Source organism: Tamandua tetradactyla, chromosome 7 (genome assembly GCF_023851605.1).
Source record: "Tamandua tetradactyla isolate mTamTet1 chromosome 7, mTamTet1.pri, whole genome shotgun sequence".
Classification (NCBI taxonomy): Eukaryota; Metazoa; Chordata; class Mammalia; order Pilosa; family Myrmecophagidae; genus Tamandua; species Tamandua tetradactyla.
Window position 1 is genome coordinate 98,449,589 of NC_135333.1, and position 21,911 is coordinate 98,471,499.

At 34.2% G+C, this 21,911-nt stretch overlaps 1 long non-coding RNA gene across 4 annotated transcripts in view; it reads left to right on the forward strand.

Moving 5' to 3' along the window:
- The window catches only part of LOC143691684 (uncharacterized), a 212,407-nt gene that overhangs the window by 10,708 nt on the left and 179,788 nt on the right, over positions 1-21,911 (forward strand). For all 4 annotated transcript variants that reach the window (XR_013179649.1, XR_013179652.1, XR_013179650.1 and 1 more), the window contains exon 3: positions 1,299-1,500. This is a non-coding gene — a long non-coding RNA (uncharacterized LOC143691684). The remainder of the gene's footprint in view (positions 1-1,298; positions 1,501-21,911) is intronic.

Sequence of the window (21,911 nt, forward strand, 5' to 3'; positions counted from 1 at the left end):
TGTCGTTTGTATCTAGTGTCTCTCAAGTTGATCTTTAGATTCAATGTGAAATCAACAGGTTTTTTCATGGGAATTGACAAACTGATTCTAAAATTCACATAAAAATGCAAAGGGCCCAAATCAGGACATTCTTGAAGAACAAAAATGCTCAAGAAATTATGTTACCAGATATGAAGATATATTACAAAGCTACAACAATTTAAGTAGTAAGATATTGGAAAAATAGTAGAGTAACAGACTAATAGAACACATTACATATATGGTCACTTGAACTATGGTGAAGGTGACAGTACAACACATTTGGGAAAATAATGCCTTTTCAATAGATAATTTTCACTAAATTGGATAGCTGCCTGGGAAAAATATAATCTAGACATCAGCCTCACATTATACACATAAATTAGTCCCTGATAGATTATAGATTTAAATCTAAAAAGTAAAACAATAAAGCTATTAGAAGACATAGGATATTTTCACAACCTGGGACATGTAAAGATTTTTAAATGTACTAACCACAAAGGAAGAAATTAATGATTTGGACTGTATTAAAATATTCAAAATTCTGTTCTGAAAACATAACCATAAAGAAAATGAAATGGCAACCTAGAGTGGGAGAAAATATTGCAATCATATATCCAGCAAAGAACTGGGATTCATATCCAGAATTTATAAAGAAATTATTGATATAATAAGAAAAACAATCAAAATAAAAATGGGCAAAGATTTTAACAGGTACTTCATAAAAGAGGTAACAAATGGCCAATAACATTAAAATGCTCAATTTAGTCATCAGGGAAATACAAATAAAGCTACAATGAAATATCACTAAACACCAACCAGAATAGCTAAAATTCAAAACATAAACTCCAAAAAATTTTGTGAGGACATGAAGCAAGCAAAATTCTCATCACTATTGGGGGAAACTTACTAGGTAGTACCGAGCACTAATTTCCATTTCCCTGCAAGCTACCATTGGAAAGAATCTTCTCCTGTTTGTAAGTCCCAATAAAATTCATGTCTAATGCCATGCCTGATGTTTTCTTTGGTCTTGGGTTGCCCTGACCCAAGCCCTCCAACAGCTGGTTTGGAACTCTAGGGAACAGAAAGTTAAGTAACTTGTCTAATGTAAAAAAGCCAGTGTGATGGTTTTAAGTTGTATGTACCCCATAAAGACATGCTCTTAAAGTTAATTCATTCCTGTGGGTATGGACCCATTAGAAGTAGGACTTTTGGTGAGGCTACTTCGGTTAACGTGTGACCCACCTTATTCAGGATGGGTCTTAATCCTCTTATTGCAGTTCTTCATAAATGGAATGCAGAGAGAGAGAAAGCCACAGAAGCAAGAAGCTGAAAGCATGAAACCCAGATGAGAAGGAAGAAATTAGCGGACACCACCATGTGCCTTGCTATGCGGCAGATGAGGCAAGGATAGCCATCAACCAGTCTTCAAGAAGAATGCATCACTTTGATGATGCTTGGACATTTTCCCCAACTCTAACCGTAAGCAAATTAATTCCCACTGCTCAAGCCAAACCATTTCATGGTATCTACATTAAGCAGCCTAGGAAACTAAAACAGGCAGCAAGGGTCAGAGTCAGAATTCAAACTCAGACAATCTGTTTCCAGAGTATAGTATTTAACCTATATACCCAATAAGAAAGAATCACATCTTACATTCATAGTGGTGGTCTTAAATGTCATTTAAAAATGTATCTGATTAAGTAAGTTTTAAACAGTCTATTAGAAAATACCCTAAAGAGGTTCACAGTTACCTAATAGAAACTTAGTGGCCGTATGAATTAAATTCCAAGTAATATACTGTTTTAGCATCCCTTTAGTTAACAGCACTATAATTAAATTGGAGAAACTAATGGTGGTAAGGGAATTGCTTTATTTTTTGCTATTGGATTAGAAATTCCTAGATAATTTAAACACTAAAAAAAAAATCACATAAAAATTAATGGGTTAGCAGGAAAAAAACACTAAACTTTGAATCAACAGATTGGTTTTACTCACCACTTTGCCATGACTTGACTATGTGACTCTTGTCAAGTAATTTAACCTTTTTATATCTTGTTCATTGGATCAGCTCCTCTTGTACTCAGTATTCATCATCTTCAGCTCTGCTCACACTAGCCTCTCTGCCTGGAATGCCCTTAACCCCACCTCCAGAGTCAGACCCTTACCCACTCATTTAGAGTTGTCACTGGGAAAACTTCTCTTCTCCCCAAGGCAGAATTGGTCAACATGTTGCATTTTATCTACTTCCCCAATTCCTTCAGAAGTTTTTGGTCACATCTGTATGATTTCATTAAACTTGAAGGAAAACTATAAACTAGAATTAAAGGGACCTCTTCTTGCAGTTTACCTTAAGAAATAATCAGCCTCTTCTAAAACTATGCTAAATAAGCTCTGTTGGGGTGAATTCATAGAATCAAACTGGGCTTATTATTTGTTCAAATTTTAGCCAAAATTAGGATTTACAACTCACCTTAGTGAAATTATAAAACAGGACTCATTCAAAACTAGGAGGGTTTAAATTAAGAATCAGACCTTCAGCAGGAATATTAGTGAGGTTGACCAAATAGGTGCTTGCTGGTTCTGTTTCTCATTTCTTATTGGGAGCCAGGAGAGAAATTAAATAGATGCTAAAGAAATGGAAGAGCTCTATTAATCAGCGCAGAAGACATGAGCATGGGATTTCTCAGTTTGGGACTAATCTAGTAAAAAGCTAGGAAGTGATTTGATGAAGGAGATGGCATATCAGTTGATATATGTCCATACTAAACAAACATCATAACTAAGGCTCTATTGATGAAATTCTAACTTAAGCTCCACAAAGGCAAAGATTTCAGTCTCTTTTTTCCTGCTCTATGCCTAGCCATTAGAATCTACATGGCCCTTAATTGATTCTCAATAAATATTAGTTGAATAAATAGATTATTTGCAAATATATTTTTAATATTCGCTCTTCCACTTAGTATGTCCCTTTGATAAATTGATCTCTAAAGCCTTCATTCCTATATATTTGAGTAGGAAATGAAAATATACCTATTAGATACATATGAGGTTGAGACAGGAAATTTAAGTACTTAGTAGAGTGCATGGAGAATAGATGTTAAATTAAAAATTATTTACTTGCCTTTTCTCCCTTAACTCATTGTTTTAGTTACTGTAGCTATTATTTAAAATGATACTAATTTGTTTGAAAATATGAAGATAATCCTTTCAAGTGGTGATATTTTGCTCAGAGCAGCAAAATATTCTCCAAATTCTGTCCCAATTAAGTGTAATTAAGTTGTAAGCAAGTCTAATACATTAATTAACTAATAATGTATTAAAGACTGAAGTAGAATACTATTTTCAGATAAAGGTTTAATTACTTCTGCTTAATTCTTTACTGTTATTCTTTTATACTTTGAGTCATTTCTAAAGTCCTTCTTCATGGGTAAATCATTCCCAGGCCAAATGTGAGACACCTCATGTCTACTTCTGGCAAATAGTGTCAGCATAGGATTCCAGAGTTCCCATCATCATTCGCAAATGAATCTAAATTTATGTATATAAGCATCTTTCTAAATTCACCTACAAATTTATCCATACCAGTGACAATCATTCCAGAATTCAGGAATATAGGCTATTTTGTCTGCATGACAGCTAATACTGTTGCAAGTATGTACTCCTAAAGTAATACATGAACACTTCAGTGACACTGATGGATTTACACATTTAGTACTTCAAGATATGATCTATTTTACCACAAGCAGGATTCTCTTGACAAGAAAATACAGAGTAAAGAAGGTAAATTATAGCGTGATTTGATAATGGTAATTTAAAAATGCATTATTAAAAAAATACACAAATCTGTCTCAGTTTGGAATACAAAGTAAAAAAGTCATATATACCACATTAAAAAGTTAATCTTCCACATTTTCCACAAACTAGTACTTTTGCCTTATACTGTAAAATTTTAAAACAATGTACTTTGAGCCATTAATAAGCATAAGATCATAACCTAAATATAAGTGTGATCACTCTCTTAATTATGGTTTTGTCTGCCTAGCACAACTACCTCCGCTACTTAGATTGTAACAGCTCCCTGCTTCCCTTCCTGCATGGGTGAAAGTGTGCCCGGGCCAAGCATTACATTCTTGCCTTTAACTGCAGAGTGACTGGTTCAGGTTTGATTGCTACGTGAGTTGGACAAACCAGAGACTATCTCTGGTCTTTTAAAAGAGGAATTAGCAGGGTCGGGCCTCCTTTTTTGGCTTTCCACACAAGCTATAAAAATGTGATGCCAAATTTCCTAGCAGTCATGTCCCCATTTCAATCATGGAGTGGCATAAACGGGAGGCAAAATGTGAAGAACGCTGAGGGTCAATTCCTTTTTCAAGTACTGAGTTTTCTCAGAGTTACCCAGATTCCAGTAGCTTGTCCTTCAACTGTATGAACCATCCTACTAACATTCTAATCAATTCTCCATTTTCACTAAAACTAGTTTGAATTTATTTCAGTACTTACAAATGAAAGAGTGTATACAGGACTTCTACAGTTATGCATTGGCTCTTGGTACAAGTTACCCACAAATTGATGAATCATTTTATATTTATTGGTTTGAAAAATAGAGTGTGGCTGCTTTCTATATTAGCACAGGAAGAAAGGTAAAACATACTTTGTTTTGCTATTCAAATGAAGAAAATTGGTTTGAAATGTTTTCCACAGAGAAAACCACTTGAAATTTATCATGCATTACAGAAAATGGGACTAGAAATAGCTCCAGTTGATATAATTTTCATATTTTTATTGATGTCATTTTCATATTTTTTACCTATGTTCACATTTTTCTAGATAATATGCCAAGAAAATAGTTATAATCTCTCAAAATACAACAAAAATAGTTGTATATTATTGCTTTCTGCTTCCTTATAAAGTTGGTTGACTTTGGATAGGAGGCTTTACTTGCTGAACTGGGTGATTAGTGGGAGAATGTAAGGGAGGAGAAGCTGAAGAGAGAGCTAGGGCATATATAAAATTCAGAAATAACTAGAAGCAGCAAAAATGGAGAGAGCTAGGAAACAGAGGGTAGACATGTGGTTGAGATAGATTTTAGCTAGAGAAAAATTCCTAGAGAGGGAGTTTGGAAAAGTTTAATGGGGATTTTTGGCCAGGTAGTCCTAAGTATGGTACAGCATAACACCTTTCGCCCACTGAAAGATGTTCAATTTCTTATACTAAAGGAACACCCTAAAAGGAAGGTTATTCTGTTCTTCATACCCATTTGCTAAACATAAGACAATCATTTCAGTAAGCATTGTGCTATAGACTCTAGAGGATCTACGGACAACATCCTCAGGTAGAATCCACATTCTTTACCGATGCTTTATGGAGTTGAATTTGCCTGTGTAGGCTGTTATGAAGTGGGGTTTCGTGATTCAATGTAATCACAGGGGCAAAAAAACAGATGTGTTTCCAAGGGGAATCTGGGAAACACATTTGTTTTCAGTTGAAATAAAGCATTATTGCCTTCGTAACATCTGATCATAAGAGTTTGGCACTTTTATTCTAATCCCCAAAATTTGGAACTGTTCACATTATGTATTGTTGATTATTGAAGAGAGGAAAATGAAATGAATATCCTTAGGTACTTTGAATAACAAATGTGCTGAAGGCACCATTTTTAATCCTTAAGTGAAATAGGAAAGATTTCATCTTGGAGACTTTCTGTATTTCTGATAGACACCGACGTGATCATTACAGTGAAATGAATATAAGTAGATAGTGTTGATACAACTAGTTTGTGCCATTTATAAGCAAACAAGATCACTATTAAGAAGGTATTTTTTTCTCTATTGCCTATGGAACTTGAAGCACATTCTCACCTGTACAATTTCTGTGATGGCAGTTCTAAACCTTCTCCAGTACAAAATGGTGTTATAAAGTTTCAAGTAACAATTGTATGGCCCTCAGAGATGAATCGTTTAACCATTGTGGAACTTGATAACTTCCCTTAATCTAAGTCTGATTGTTCTAGTTTGCTAGCTACCAGAATGCAATAAGCCAGAAACGGAATGGCTTTTAAGTTGCTAGTTTACAGTTCTAAGGCCAAGAAAATGTCCCAATTGCAACAAGTCTATAGAAATGTCCAATCAAAGGCATCCAGGGAAAGATACCTTGGTTCAAGAAGCCCGATAAAGTTCAGGGTTTCTCTCTAGTGAGAAGGCACATGGCGAACACAGTCAGGGCTTCTCTCTCAGCTGAAAGGGCACATGGTGAACATCTGCTAGCTTTCTCTCCTGGCTTCTGATTTCATGAAGCTCCCCAGAAGGTGTTTTCCTTCATCTCTAAAGGTCGCTGGCTCGTGGACTCTCTGCTTCGTGGTGCTGCAGTATTCTCTGCTCTCTCCGAATCTCCGTCATTCTCCAAAATGTTTCCTCTTTTATAGAACTCCAGAAACTTATCAAGACCCATCCAAATGGTTGGAGACATGTCATCACCTAATCCAGTTTAACAACCACTCTTGATTAAATCACATCTCCAGAGAGATGATCTGATTACAGTTTCAAACATACAGTATTGAATAGGGATTATTCAACCTTTATGAAATGGGATTTTGATCAAAACATGACTTTTCTAGGGTACAAACATCCTTTCAAACCAGCATACTGATAAATCATAAGATTCTTGGTCTTTGCCACAATCCCTTCTCTCTTTTCTACATTTCTGCTTTATTTCACAAACTGGGGAAGATAAATTAACTGAATTGAAAACTCTTAGATGATAGAAAAATAACTTACTTATCATTCTATCTTCATATTAGGAAAACTTCAAAATTTACTTGAGTAAATAAATGTGTTGTTAATTCAGTAATTGGGTTTTCAGGAATTAACCTTTATGCTACTTAAATTTAAAAGGTGGATATGTAGAGATGAAAAGAGAGCGTCTCATAACATATTATTGGCAGAAAGCTTTAAATAGGATGAATTTCTCTTTGGAAAACCTGATCAACTTTTTTGAGAGTTTTAAGGTGTTACCATTTATTTTTTTCCTTTTCTCCTTTATTCACCACAGTGAATATATACCATAACTTGTGCCATGAAAATACTGAATTCTAAATTACAATAAGTAATCTGAATACTGAGCATCTGGGAGTATATTATTAGCTTCTACACCATATTTATAGGATATGTATATTCTTGGTTCACAAATTCAATCCTGTGAGCAATCTGGATTTCAATAAGTTTCATTCAAATTATGGAAACAGCTGGAAGCTTTCAAAATTAAATAGATAACTGTATTTCTACAAGTGCTTCATACTGCTTATAGGCTTAGCTTTAACCAGTCGTTTTATTATAAGTGTGATGCTGTTGTCATAGCAACTTTGGAGCAGGTCATAATGAATGGGAAATTGGCTTGATGATGACTTAAGGAAATAAGTTAATATTGACTGTGGTGATACCTGCTAGGGAGACAATGTGAAAAATCATGAGACTATGCTACTTTTCAAGAAACTCCATATGGTAGCCTAATGTTGGGCTTAATCTTTTCAAGCTAAAACACAATATCGATAAGCACAGATTCCTTTCTTTCACTTCATTATTACCTACAACTTTGTCCTAAGGAACAATATTTCTGAGGCTGATACATGAATAACATAAACTACATTTCTATACATTCAACAATCAACAATCTTTTTTTTTTTTTAGCATTCTTCCACATGTAGAGCCAGTACATATACTTACTTCATATTCACAGTCACTGGTCTCAAGAAAATCCACATTGAAATTATCTTATATTTAGCACATGGGTACTAAGCACAGTGTAACATTCCTTATCAATTTTTACCATTATTATTTAAGAAACTGAATACCCTTTACATTATTATCTGGTCATTTAATGTGAAGATCTAAATCTGAATATGAAAACTATGACATGACAATTTTCATGTGGTGATTGTATGCAAAGTTCTTGTTTATTTCTTATTCAGATTAAAATATTCCAAATCAGATTTGTGTTCTTTTTTAAATTAAACCATCTATTTGTGTCTTTTATGACTACTTCAGTCATCCATGTTGCTAAGTAAAACTTAAATAACTCTAAGAGCTATAAGTTTAGAGAATAAGTAAAATAGTTAGCAATTTCTCAACATGCTTTGATGTTTCTGTACATTGTGATAGGCCAAGTTAATAGCCTTCCATCTTTGTTACCCTTTCCCAGCAAAAGCCGAATGGAGGGAAGCAGTTTTGCCTATAAGACAGAGCATGTGAGACATGGGTTTAATCATAACTTTGCCACCTATTAGGCATTTGTCCTTGGTTAAGTTATTTAACCTTCAGTTTCCTTACATATAAAACAGAGATAATACCTAGTTTCAGGGTTTATGGAAAGGAGGAAAGAAACTATATATACTTTCTTGAGCAAAATAATTAACACTTGCAAACAGAAGAAGTTCAATTCATGATAACTTTTAAGAAGTTTCATTAATTCTTTACTGATGATCTGTTTTATAGCTATATAATTAAGTGAAATGAGTAACAAATTTTTTAATGAAGGAAAAGTAATGAAGACTCAGAAAGTCACATTCCCAAATAGTATTGCCTGGCAAAGGCTGCCACAGATATTTCTCTAAAATTCAAAATAAGGAATTACACCTCAGCCAATGTTTAACACCATATTTACTTTTTTAAAAACAAAGTATTATCCTAAAACTCAAATCTAGTTATCAATTTAGAGGGTAAATCAAAATTCCTTTCTAACAGAAAGGAAGAAAAAGAAAAGTAGGAATAAGGAAAGGAAGATAAAGAGGAGGAGGAGGAGGAAGAAGGAGGAGGAGGAAGCCAGGAATCCAGTTCAGGAAAACAGTATAGACTAGTCCTAAGAAGACAGCTGTGTAGCAGGCATAGCTGGACCACTGATTCAGATTGGTTCAAGAGGGTAAATTACTCAGGAAGTGTTCTCCCAGAAAAAATAAAGTATAATAGATGGTATAGTAATATAATTAAATAGTATAATTTGTATAATTTACAAGAGAGAAAATTTTTTATTAAAAAAAGTTAGAAAATAGACAATTAGGAATTTCTTAGTATGGAACAGAGTAAAAGTTTGCAATAAAGTTCTGGTTCAAACACAAAGCAAATGAAACTATGATTCTTAAGCATGTGGTAAAATTTAAGCATGTGGCTAAATATAAGAAAAGAGAATCTATTTAACCTTGTTAGAAATACAATCAATAGTGCTAAGGCTGGTGAGTACTATTTACATAGTCATAATCATGAAAATGCCTATTTTAGGTTTTCAAGTTTTTGAGTCAGCCAGTAAACAAAGCTATGAAAATCCCAGTTGTGAGACCAGAACATAATATAAATGTTAAATACTTTCAAGATGTATTGTAACTGCTAGAAAGAAGAATTTAAAAGAGGAGAGGGGAAACAGAAGCAAGGACAGGTACACTGCATTCATATTCTCTCTTATAGAGTAGGGAGTCAAGATTTTGGCCACAATAGATGAACAATAAGTAGAAATATGTGACTAAAAGTTAGCAAAGCTAACCGATAGAACTAAAAATAAGCTAACCCTCAAACACTAAGCAGAAGAGAGGGAGGGTGAAAATGTAGTATAAGTGATATACAGGTTTTATTTTTTATAGATGGGAAATCAGACATTTTCTAAAGTTGACACAAGAATAAAAAAATAAAAGTATTGGCATGTTACTTGGAGTCATGAAAGTAATCATTCTAAATTTAAAAGAATAAAGTATTTTTGAAAATAAAATATTTCCTTGGGTGGTGGGAATGAAGATGAGGAGAAGAATTTTTTATCATAAAGTCTCCTGAACTATTTAATTTCCACAATGTATGTCTTTAAGTTATTTTTTAAAACGTCAGATGATTTAGAATTAAAGCTACAGATGTGTTTTTACAAAAAAAAACTTATTATATAAAGGTAAGTTTTAAGTTACATTGTATCAGTGATATTCTCCTCATGAATTGGTTTCAAAAGGCTTTTCTTGACTAGAATCTGGCTTACTCTTAAAATTTGACAATATCCATGGAATAGACTTTTCCTAGTCTGGCCTTATAGAGCAAGAAGGCATAGAATTACTGATCATCACAGTTCTTGCATGGGCATTAGCCCCTTCACAGAGTGGGATTTGTAGCACTCTAATCCTAGTAAAATCTTAAGAAGGGACAATGCCATAGAATTTCAGTAATGCATACAAGACACAAAATTGATATTTTAAATATATAGAAATTCTATCCCATGATTGTGAGGTGGTTCCTTTAATGATTTCTTTACAACTTTTCTTTAAGTAAAATATTCAACTCCTGAGAAATGTGTGCACATATCAAAAATGTTTCTGAGAGATCAGAAAAGGAAAGAAAGTAAACCCATATGTAGGAATATGGCTTGGGGTAAAATTTTATCTCAAACAAAAATATCATAATTAACCTATGATCTTACCATCAAATATTATTAAACAGTCTCAAAAATTTTTAAAAAGTCAAAATAATAGAAAGTATATTCTTTGATCACAATGGAATGAAATCAGAAACAGTAACACTGAAGGAAATTTGGAATATTCACAAGTATGTAGAAATTGAACAACACATTTCTAAATAGCCAGTCTGTCAAAAAAGAAATCACAGGGGAAATTAGAAAACATTTTGAGATGAATATTAAAAACATTACATATCAAAACTTACAGCATGCTGTGAATGCAGTGCTTAGAGTGAAATGTATAACTGTAAATACCCACATTAAAAAGAAAAAAAGAATGAAGATCTCAAATCAATGGCCTAAACTTCCACCTTAAGAAATTTGAAAAAGAACAACCTAAACTCACATCAAGCAGAAGGAAGGGAAAAAAAGATAAGAGCAGTGATAAATGAAATAGAGAATAGAAAAATAATAGAGAAAATCAATGAAACCAAAAGTTAGTCTTTGAAAGAAACATTAATAAAATTGGCAAATTTTTAAGTAGACTAGCTGAGAAATGAAAGAGATGACTCAAATTATTAAAATCAAAAATAAAAGTGGTGACATCACAACCAACTTTACAGAAATAAAAAGGATTATAGGAGAATACTATGAATGATTTATGTCAACAAATTAGATTATCTAGATGAAATGGACAAATTTCTATAACTATATAAACTGCCAAATCTGACTCAAGAAGAAACAGAAAATCTGAATAGACCAATAATAAATAAAGAGATAGGGTCAGTAATCAAAGAGCTTCCAACAAAGAAAAGCCCAGGACCAGATGAGTTCACTGCTGAACTCTACAAAACATTTAAAGAATAATTAATAAAAACCCTCAAATTTTTCTACAAAATAGAAGAAACACTTCCTAACTCATTCTTTAAGACTATGTTACTGTGATACCAAAGTGAGACAAAAATATTTCAAGAAAAGAAAAACTACAGACCAATATCTCTTATGAATATAGATGCAAAAATCCTTGACAAAATACTAGAAAACTGAATCCAGCAGCATAAGGAAAAGTTTATATACCATGACCAAGTGGGATTTATCCCAATTTAAATTAAAGTGTGATTCAACATGTAAAGATCAATCAATGTAATAGACTATATGTGAGGTTGGAAGTAATATATCCCAGAGAAAACACGTCCTTATACTTAACCAATTCCCATGGGTGAGAGCCCATTTTTAAGTAAGACTTTTGATCGGGTGTGGCCCACTTCAGTCAGAATACGTGTTAATCCTATTACTGGAGTCCTTTTATAAGTGGAATAGCAAGACAGAAAGCCACGGAGGGACCAGCCAGAAGCTGAACATCAACAGAACCCAGAAGACGAGAGAGAGGCCAGGAGAGGCGACCATGTGCATTGCCATAATGTAGAAAAACTGAGGACCAACACTAGCAGCCAGCCCCAGAACCCTATAGTCCTTGGGGAGAAAGTATTGCCTTTATAATGCATTCACTTGAACTTAACCCAGTCTCAAAATTGTGCACCTATAAATTCCCATTGCGTGCTATTTGCTTGAGTAGCCAAAGAAACTAAACACTATTTTAATAGAGCACAGGAAAAAAAAAAAAATGATTATTACAATAGATGAAAAAAAGAAAAAAACTTTTGCCAGAATCCAGTACCCTTGCCTGATAAAAACACTCAACAAAATAAGATTATAAGAAAACTTCTTGAACCTGATAAAGGGTATCTATTCAGATCAGAGAAGCTATGGTAAAAGAAGTCATTGCCAACCAGATGCTAAATAAGATAAGAACTGAGGTGTGTAAACCAAACCATCTCTTTCATTTCTCAGTCAGTCTACTTAAAAATTTGCCAATTTTATTAATGTTTCTTTCAAAGAACCAACTTTTGGTTTCATTGATTTTCTCTATTATTTTTCTATTCTCTATTTCATTTATCACTGCTCTAATCTTTTTTTTCCCTTCCTTCTGCTTGATTTGAGTTTAGCAGAATATTGGAATGAAGACAAACTATTGCTTTTGAATTCCCTGGACCACCTTGAATTCAATATCATCTTCCAGCACTAGTCCTCATGAGGCTTTGTCTAATTATGAATGTGGGCTCTTTATAGATGTCTTTTACTAATGTTTCCTTATAATAAATCTTACTTGAACTAGTTTGAGAGTATCTCAACTACACCATCAAATAGTCTACCTGATAAATTAAAATGCCTACAAACCTCTGCTATAGAGAAGCATCTCCTTCAAATAATTATGTATTCATAGTAAGTAAAATGCTTAGATAATATTGGCATATTGAGCCATTTGAAATTGGTACATTCAACTATTTTTTACCTACAAAAACAATTCAATGTTTTTGTATGTAAGGTCCTAGAAAGCAAAGCTTTTTGTTTTGTTTCCTGTCCTATCTAGTGTATCCTAAAAATATATTCTTACATAGTAGTTGCTTAATGCAAATCTAGTGAATAAATAAATTAATTGAATAATAACATATCATCTGTGCCCTATATTTATCACAACTTTTATCTCTTTTTCCTTAATAATAGACCCTCTCTTAGGTGGTGGGGAGGGAGGGGGATGTTCAGGAAATAGAAACATGCCCAGAGAAAAATATTCAGTTTTCCAGTCATTTTGTATCAAGAAAAGGCCACATGGCACAGTTAACAAATGAGAAGTAAATGGAATTTATTCAACAATGTTTCTCGTAAAATTTTTAAAAAGGGACCAACTTGGCTAGAATGTGTTTTATGATTTGTTCTTCTCCCTTCCTGCATACACAATGTCTGGAAATGGGGCAACCATCTTGTGTCTATGAGGCAACAAACATAAGAGCAAAAAAATTTCCAGTTAAAGATATTTGAGTAGAAAGATAGGAAGAGTTGGGTCTCTGATAGCATCATGGAGTCACCAAACTGATGTTGGACTACATATCTTATGAATTCTTGTCTTGTAAGACAAAATCTAATGTTCAGAGAAAGATGAGCAACTCTGAACAAAGAATTTCATTTGGAATACAGAGATGTAAATTATTATAAGCATGTCAGTTGCAGAATCATGAAACAAATGGTGAGAGAGATATTAAATTTTAGAATTGGTTTTATATTCCATTCCTTCAATACAATGACTAAAATATATACAGTATAGAATTAAAACCATCTCATCTCAAGAAATTACATCTTAATTGCCTTTTCCCTTTTCATAAAACAATATGATTTCTTTGAATAGTTGATATATATACATGTTACAGTGCAAAGTAACTCTCCCTGCCTCCCCTGTTTCCCAGCCACTCAATTTCACTCTGCAGAATCAACCATTGTTACCAGTTTCTTGAGCTAATCCTGTGAATCTACAAACATTTTAATAAAAGGGTTTCAAGAAGCAAATAGAGAAAATTGCCAGATTTGCTAAGAAACTAAGGTGATGACAGGAAAGCACTCATTGGCTTTGGAAACAAGAAAGTTATTGTGGTGCTGACCAGAAAATTTTTAGGAGAGTGGTGAAGGTCAGATGTCAGGTTATACATTGACGAAAGAACAGAGTAAGTTTTCTAAAATGTTTACTTTACATAACTGAAAACTTACATTCACTAAATATATTTCAGTAATATCTTTAATAGCAACACTTCCTTATGAAATTAGATAATCAGCAGTTAATTTCAAGAAAGTTCATCAAGCTTTTCTACAAAGGGCAAATCAAGAAATTACTCTTAGAATGTCAATGAGCTTGTGAAAAAATAATTAACATTCAAGAAATTAAAAATAAAGCAGACATTTCTTTTCTCACCTGTAATAGTTGATTTGTTCATAAAAAATTGAGATTATTTACATAAATTGCTCCGAGTGATTTCCTTATGATATAAGTAACCTCACATTACCCCTCTTCTCAATATCCTTAATTGTTTCTCCACTGCTGTCAGGTTAGGTCCAAATCCCCTCACCTGGCAGGACCCTCCCCCAACACACAATCTAATCCCTTCAGCTTCGCACTTGCACACATGCCCACTCTCTCTTCAGTTATCTGGCATGTTCTTCTTCTGTCCTTGCTGTACTCAGTGGTTAAATAGTTTGAATACAGTAGTTTCCTCAGGGATTTTTGTGTGGATTAGTCAGGATAATGTATGTGGTAAGTGCTTGGAAAATGCAAAAGCACTGTAGAAATATGTTTGATTATTTTTACTAAAAGTTTTGATGAGAATGGAATTGTCCATAGTTATACACTGGCCATTAAGCTCATGTAGAATCCATTTGTATCCTTTGGGGCATAAGTCCTGTGTTTGATAGCATGTCTAACAGTTCAAATTTTCTTAGTCCATGAATACAAGAGGCAATACATTGAACTCAAATACCTGAAACAGATTGAACCCCCTTTAAAGTCCTGAATCAGTTCTAGGACCACAGTAGGAAACCAGGGATAAGGCTTTTCAAAACTAAGTGAGATTTGAAAAGGAGTATGTGGTAAATCAACCATGAAAATATTTTTCTGAGTTTCTGAGAATCTTAACCCTTGCTTGCCAAAATCTTCACAGATCAGGCAGCAGCTTGGATTATAAACTTGGCTATCTGTTTGCACACACCTTTTGTATCATTAATTTGCCCCAAAACTGCATTTACACCCTGTTCTCTAATTCTGAACAGAGGATTATAAGATGGCTATGTGGAACAGGAGCATAAAATAGATTTGAGCTAGAGGGTTGGAGATTTGTTCATAATATGTCAGATGAAGCAGTTGGAATGTTTTCAGAGGTAGCTTTCTCACTGCTCTAAGAATTTAAATAATCCAAGTGGCAAAAGGAAAGATGTCTTATTTTTTCCTCTAGATAGTTATTATTGAAATAATAAATTTCAATTATTTATTGAAAATTCTTTTGTGGGTACTTTAGAGCTTAAAGTTATTTTTAAATTGTTTCAGATATACTGAATAGGGTAATAAGTTAAAATAATTATAGAATATGCTATCTTCTTTTTTAGTTTCCTAGGATGCATAAAGCAGATACCATGAAACGGGTTGGCTGAAACAATGGGAATTTTTTTGCTTACAGTTGATGCCAGGAAAGTATCAAAATCAAGTCATCATCACAGTATAATACTTTCTTCCCAAATACTGGCTGCTAGTGATCTTTGGGTCCTCTACCACATGGCAAGGCACACTGTGGTACCTGCTGGCATCTCCTTTTTCTTCTGGATTTCCTTCCTTTCAACTTCTTGCTTCCATGGCCTTTTTTCCCTTTGTATTCATCTCATCTATAAAGGATTCCAGTAAAAGGATTAAGATCCATCCAGAGCCACACCTTAACCTCATCAAAAGGTCCAACTGAGAACAGGTTTACCCCACATGAATGAATTAGCTTTTAAAGCATGGTTTTCCTGATGCATGTACAGTTCCAAGCCACCACACCCCACCTTCTGGGCCCCAAAAAGACATGTTCTTTGTATATAAAAAAATATGTTAATTCCATTACACTATCTCCAAAGACTTAAGTCATTTCAGTAACAATACTCATACAAAGTCTTATCAAAATTAGTTGTAGGTGTAGTTTATCCCAGGCTACAATTCCCTTCAGGCTATGGACCTGTGAAACCTAGAGAACAAGTTATCTGCTTCCAATATAAAAGGAAGGACAGGCATAATATAAACATTTCCATTCCCACAGGAAGAAATTGGAAGGAAAAATAGGGATCATGGGTCCCAAACAATTCTGAAACCCTGCAGGGCATACTCCATTATATTCCAAGATCTGAGAGTCATCTATGAAATGATGTTTTGTCCTCCAGGCCTGATGGAATGGTAGGTAGCTCCACCCTTTCCAAGTGGTTGCTCAATGCCATGCTCCCCCTGAACCCTGGGGTGAAGGCTCAAACTTCTGAGAACACTGGGCTGATTACCAGATCCTCCACAATCCCCAGGGAATATGCTCCACCCTCTCTGAAGACTGGGATGACAACACTGTCCTGGAACAATGGGTAGAAGGCCAGACTTCTCCAAGTGCCAGGGTTTTACTCACACTTTCCACACACGTGGGTGAACTTGCTGTATTGACCCGAGAAGATGTCTTCAGCCCAAATTTCAGCTTCTATGGTTCTAAAATGTGATTTTTATTTCAATCTGTCCCTTTTCTCTCCTTTATAGTCCAAACTGGCAGAAGTTCATTCATATAGATCTCAGAAAAAAACTTGCTGATTTTGCATGTAGTATATAGGAGTCCAAACCATCTGACAAAAGGACTTTCCACAAATCCTTTCTGGATACCTAAATTTCCAATCCTGACTTGCACTGAAATGGCTGACTAATTCCATGTTCAAGTAAAACTTCACATGGAGCACTATTCTCTGGGGACTTGCTTTCCAGATGCTCAGAATTTTCCAAACCATCAATTTCTGCTTTCTTTGTGTCCAGGAGTTCAAAAGGCTTATTCCTTTTGTCTCACATTTTACCATAAGCTGCAAGGAGAAACAAGGCTGCATTTTCCACAAATAACTTTGAAATCTCCTCACTTAAATATCCAACTTCATTACTCTCAAATTCTGCCTTCTATCTGACATCAGAACTCAATTTTTACAGATTCTTTGCCACTTTAAAACAAGAATTGCTTTTCTTCCACTTTCCAATAACACATTCATTTTTTCTGTTTAGAAAAAAAAGTCAGAAGTACCTTTGATGTCCATATTTCTACAACAGACTTTAAAGCAATCTAGGCCTTTTCTATAAAGCAGCTTACAAAGAATTCTTCCAGGCTCTATCCATTACCCAATTCCAAAACTGTTTCTACATTTTTGATATTTGCAATAGCAGCACCCCACTCCCAGGACCAAAATTTATTTTAGTTTCCTAGACTGCTTAAAACAGATACTATGAAATGGATTGGAATTTATTCACAAACAATAGGAATTTATTCACCTATAGTTGAGACTGGGAAAATGACCAATTCAAACCATCATCAAGGTGATGCTTTCTTCCCAAAGACCGGCTGCCAGCAATCCTTGGTTCCTTTACATGTTAAGGTACATGGCAGCATCTGCTGGAGTCTCCCTTCTCTTCTAGGTGTCATTGCTTTCAGCTGCTTGCCTCCATGTCTTTCTCTCTGTGCCTCTGTATTAATCCTGTTTATAAAGGACTCCAGTAAGAATATTAAGACCCACCCTGGGCCATGCCTTAACTGAAGTAACCTCATCAAAAGGTTACAGGTTTACACCTACAGGAATGGATTAACTTTAAGAACATGATTTTTCTGGGGCATATGCATTTCCAAACCACCACATCTTCCAAAGTCAATGTCAAAAGGTAAAATATGTATATATAATGGTTATATCCATGGACTATGTTAAGTACCAAAGAAAAATAAGTTTAAACTGCTCTAAATAAAATCCACATCATGGCAATATAAAATTATAAATTTGACTCTCCTGAAATTGATTCTTAATGCTCTTCCCCAAAGGAATGTCTTGTCTATTCCATAACTTTGAGGGTCTGAAATCAACCTATCTTTTAATGTGAGAAATCACTGGCTCTGATAAAATATTTTGTTTATAGACATAATTCTAACTATGTCTAGGTCTTCTTAAATTATGCTCAGAAGAATTGAGGCTGCATGGACAAAAAAATGTAGAATTATGTTTGGTGCAATGAATGTTTTGGGAATAATGATACAGTCATTAATTAAAGATACTGGAATTAAAAATGAAAACTCATTATCCCATAGTCTTGGTTTCATACTGGCAGTGAATAAGTGACATTTACTGAGGCTGACTATAGAATATCACATAAACTCTCATAGAGAGAGATACTAAGTCCAAATTTTCCCAATGAGAAGAGCCATTTTTAAAAAATTAATATGTCCCATTTGAATTAAACAAATATTTACTCAAGATTTACTAATTTGGTTAGAGTAAAATATTGATTGGTAAGTCCCACTGATTTCCATGTTGATATTTGAATTTTATTAATTTGAATTTTATTCAAACATTCATATTTTAAAATTTTTTATTGAGGTAACATTTACAATTTTAACCACTTTCAAGTATACAATTCAAATGATATTAATAAATTCACAATGTTGTGCTTTGCTGTCAGTGCCCTTATCATTGCTAAAATAAAATTTTTGAGACATCCAACACATTTTCTCAGAATGTATATTTTCATTTCATTTAAGTAGTTAGAGATAAAACTATTTTCGATTTGGTATATGATACCTTCACTGGAAGCTGTCTCAAGCTACAAAAGAATCTTTTGTATAACGTTAAGACTTTATGAAGAAATCAGACTTGAAGGTTTTTGTTCATAATTTCCACAGTTACTATTTTCAATTATGTAACACTTATAAATGTGGCATCGTACATCCAGAAATAATTGCTGATTTTGAGCCTATTTTTTGGTACTTTTTTTTACTGATTTTAAAGGGGGACCACTGAGAAGCAGCATTGGTTAAAGTCATTTCAAGATACTGTGTCTTTCTCAAACTGTACTGTACTTCTAAAATAAATAATTGAAACAGTTCCTATACTGAAAAGCTTTGCAAGGACTCGCATATAGGACCTGATGATTTTTTGAATGATTATTTATGGGGGGGCATATATTTGGCAAAATATAATACATAATTTATTATATAACAAAAATTGTTCCTTAACCATATCTAAATTTCTACAGTACATCTGATCAAAGCAGTGTTGAGTAATCAAATTAACTATCCCTTTTTATCCTCTATCAAACTGAATTCTAAACAGCATTCACAATCCAGTGCTAGTTCTGCCCTCCTTCATAAAATATATCCTATTTCAGCCCAAAATGACCTTTCCCTTCTTAGAATCTGTACACTATTTGTGGTCTATGTTATGGTTTATAACTTAACCATACACCATGTTCTAAGGTGTTCCACAGTTCTGTCATGTTAGTTAAGTTTACTCTTTCCATGTTGTGAATTTAAGACCTTATCTAATACTTCTATTTTATTCTATACATCACTTTCTATACTGTTGATGTACCAGCGGTGCTTATTGGTTGTGAATTATATTTAGTCACCTTCACAGATGGCTTTTGGGCCATCTTTGAATAACTGTGGTGACTAATCAAAGCCATCCAGACCTATTTTATAAGAAACCAAATGAGGCTACAGTGAAATTGATGTTACTTACTCAACATGAATAAACAAGTTATATTTCTATTGTTACAAAAATGGCAGAATGCAGTTGCAGAGAATATTGAACCTTTAATATTCAGTGAGGAATTATAGCACTGTCTCTTTTGTTCCTATTAAAAAGAAGGAATTTCTGAAACTCATAAATTTATGGACTTGGTTGGTTAAAGCATGAATTTATCCTGTCAATATTTTCCTCATATTTTATTAATTAGACAATTGTTGAATATTTTTATCCATAGATTTTAATCATTGGCACAATAGTTGATCAATACAAAAGATATTTGATGACAACAATATTATTAACCATTCTTTTGCACCATCATAAGACTAGAAAATAGTCTCTAATTTAAGTAAGGTTTATAAAGGTTTTGAATCACAGTAGAAAATCTATATACCTAGGAATTGTAGTAATATTTCAGATTATTTCAAGAAGGCTGATTATTTCTACACTCTTTTTATTTTCTTCCCATATAGGGTTAGGCCACAAACTCTGAAAGAATTGGTTATTGGCATGACAACTAGCTCTGCTTTCTGCCAAGAAGAAAGAGTAGGCCATACTACAAGCTGCATCTTAGCAGTGCACGAATTCAGCACTTAACAGATTACTAAAATGCTTATTTAGAATTATTAAATATAGCATAGTTTTTGCTGCTACCATATACATTGATGCAAATGGTTTATGAGTTTAGGAGTTACATAAAATTCATGGTTACATACAAACTTGTAGGGGCAGCTGTTTCTTTTATTTTATTTTTTTCAACTTTTTAAAATTCTGATTCAATAGTGCAGCATGGAAACTAGATGAGATAATCTTCACAGAGATATGCCCAATTGTGGGTGTGACCTTTTGATGGAGATGTGATTCCACCCATTCAAGATATGTCTTGATTAGTTTACAAGAGTCCTTTAAAGGGTAAACATCTTGGAGTGAGTTCAGAGCAGATGCAAATGCTTGGTGAACAATTGCTTCAGAGCTGACAGGGACACGAATGTTTGGAGATGCTTGGAGGGCCAACAGAAAAAGTAGATACCTAGACACAGGCAGAGACTAGCAGATGTCGCCATGTGCCTTCCCATGAGATGCTAAGCAAGCCAGAACCCAGAGTTGTGTCCCAGGGGTGCTAAGCAAAGGCCCACTGATGTTTAAAGAAGAAACTACTGGTACCAGAGGTTGGAAGCAATGGAACCAGGAATAAGGATCAGCAGACACCAGCCATGTGCTTTCCCAGCTGACAGGTGTTCCATATGGCCTCAGCTTTTCTTGAGTGAAGATAACCTCTTGTTGGTGCCCTTAATTTGGCCATTTTCATGGCCAGAGAACTGTAAACTTGTAACATAATTAATTCCCTTTTTAAAAGCTGTTCCATTTCTGGTATATTGCATTCTGGCAGATTTAGCAAACTAATACAATAACTATGCAATTATGTGGTAAGGACGGGAGAATATAAATTATTGCACAAATTTTATGAAAGAGTTTTTTAAAGCCAATTTTTAAAATATTTTATTGAGAAATGTCTACAGTCCAACCATAGTATACAATCAATGACTCACAATATCATCACATATGCGTATATTCTTCATTGTGATCTTTTTTAGAACATTTGCATTACTCCAGAAAAAGAAATAAAAAGGAAAAAAAGAACTCATACATCCCATACCCTTATCCTTCCCTCTCATTGACCCACAGCATTTCAATTTACCCAGTTTTTACCTTTTATCTCCCCCAATTATTTATTTACTTTTACCCTTCTTTTGTTTTACTCATCTATCAATCCCTTGGATAAAAGGAGCATCAGACACAAGGTTTTCACAATCAGTCACACTATAAAAGCTATACAGTTATATAGTTTTCACAATCATACAGTCACATTGTAGAAGCTATACAGTCTTCTTCAAGAATCAAGGCTACTGGAATACAGTTCAACAGTTTCATGTACTTCCCCTCTAGCCACTCCAATACAGCACAAACTAAAAAGGGATTTCTGTAATGCATAAGAATAACCTTCAGAATAACCTCTCAACTCTGTTTGAAATCTCTCAGCCACTTTTTTTTGTCTCATTTCTCTCTTCCCCCTTTTGGTCAAGCAGGCTTACTCATTCCCAGGATGCTGGGTCCTGGCTCATCCTTGAGAGCCAGGTCCCACATTGCCATGGAGATTTACGCCACTGGAAGTCATGGCCTATGTAGGGGTAGGGCAGTAAGTTCACCTGCCCAATTGGCTTAGAGAGAGAGAGAAAGACCACAGCTGAGCAATAAAAGAGGCTCTCTGGGGGTGACTCTTAGGCATAATTATGAATAACTTCATAGGAGTGAGCCCCAAGATCTAG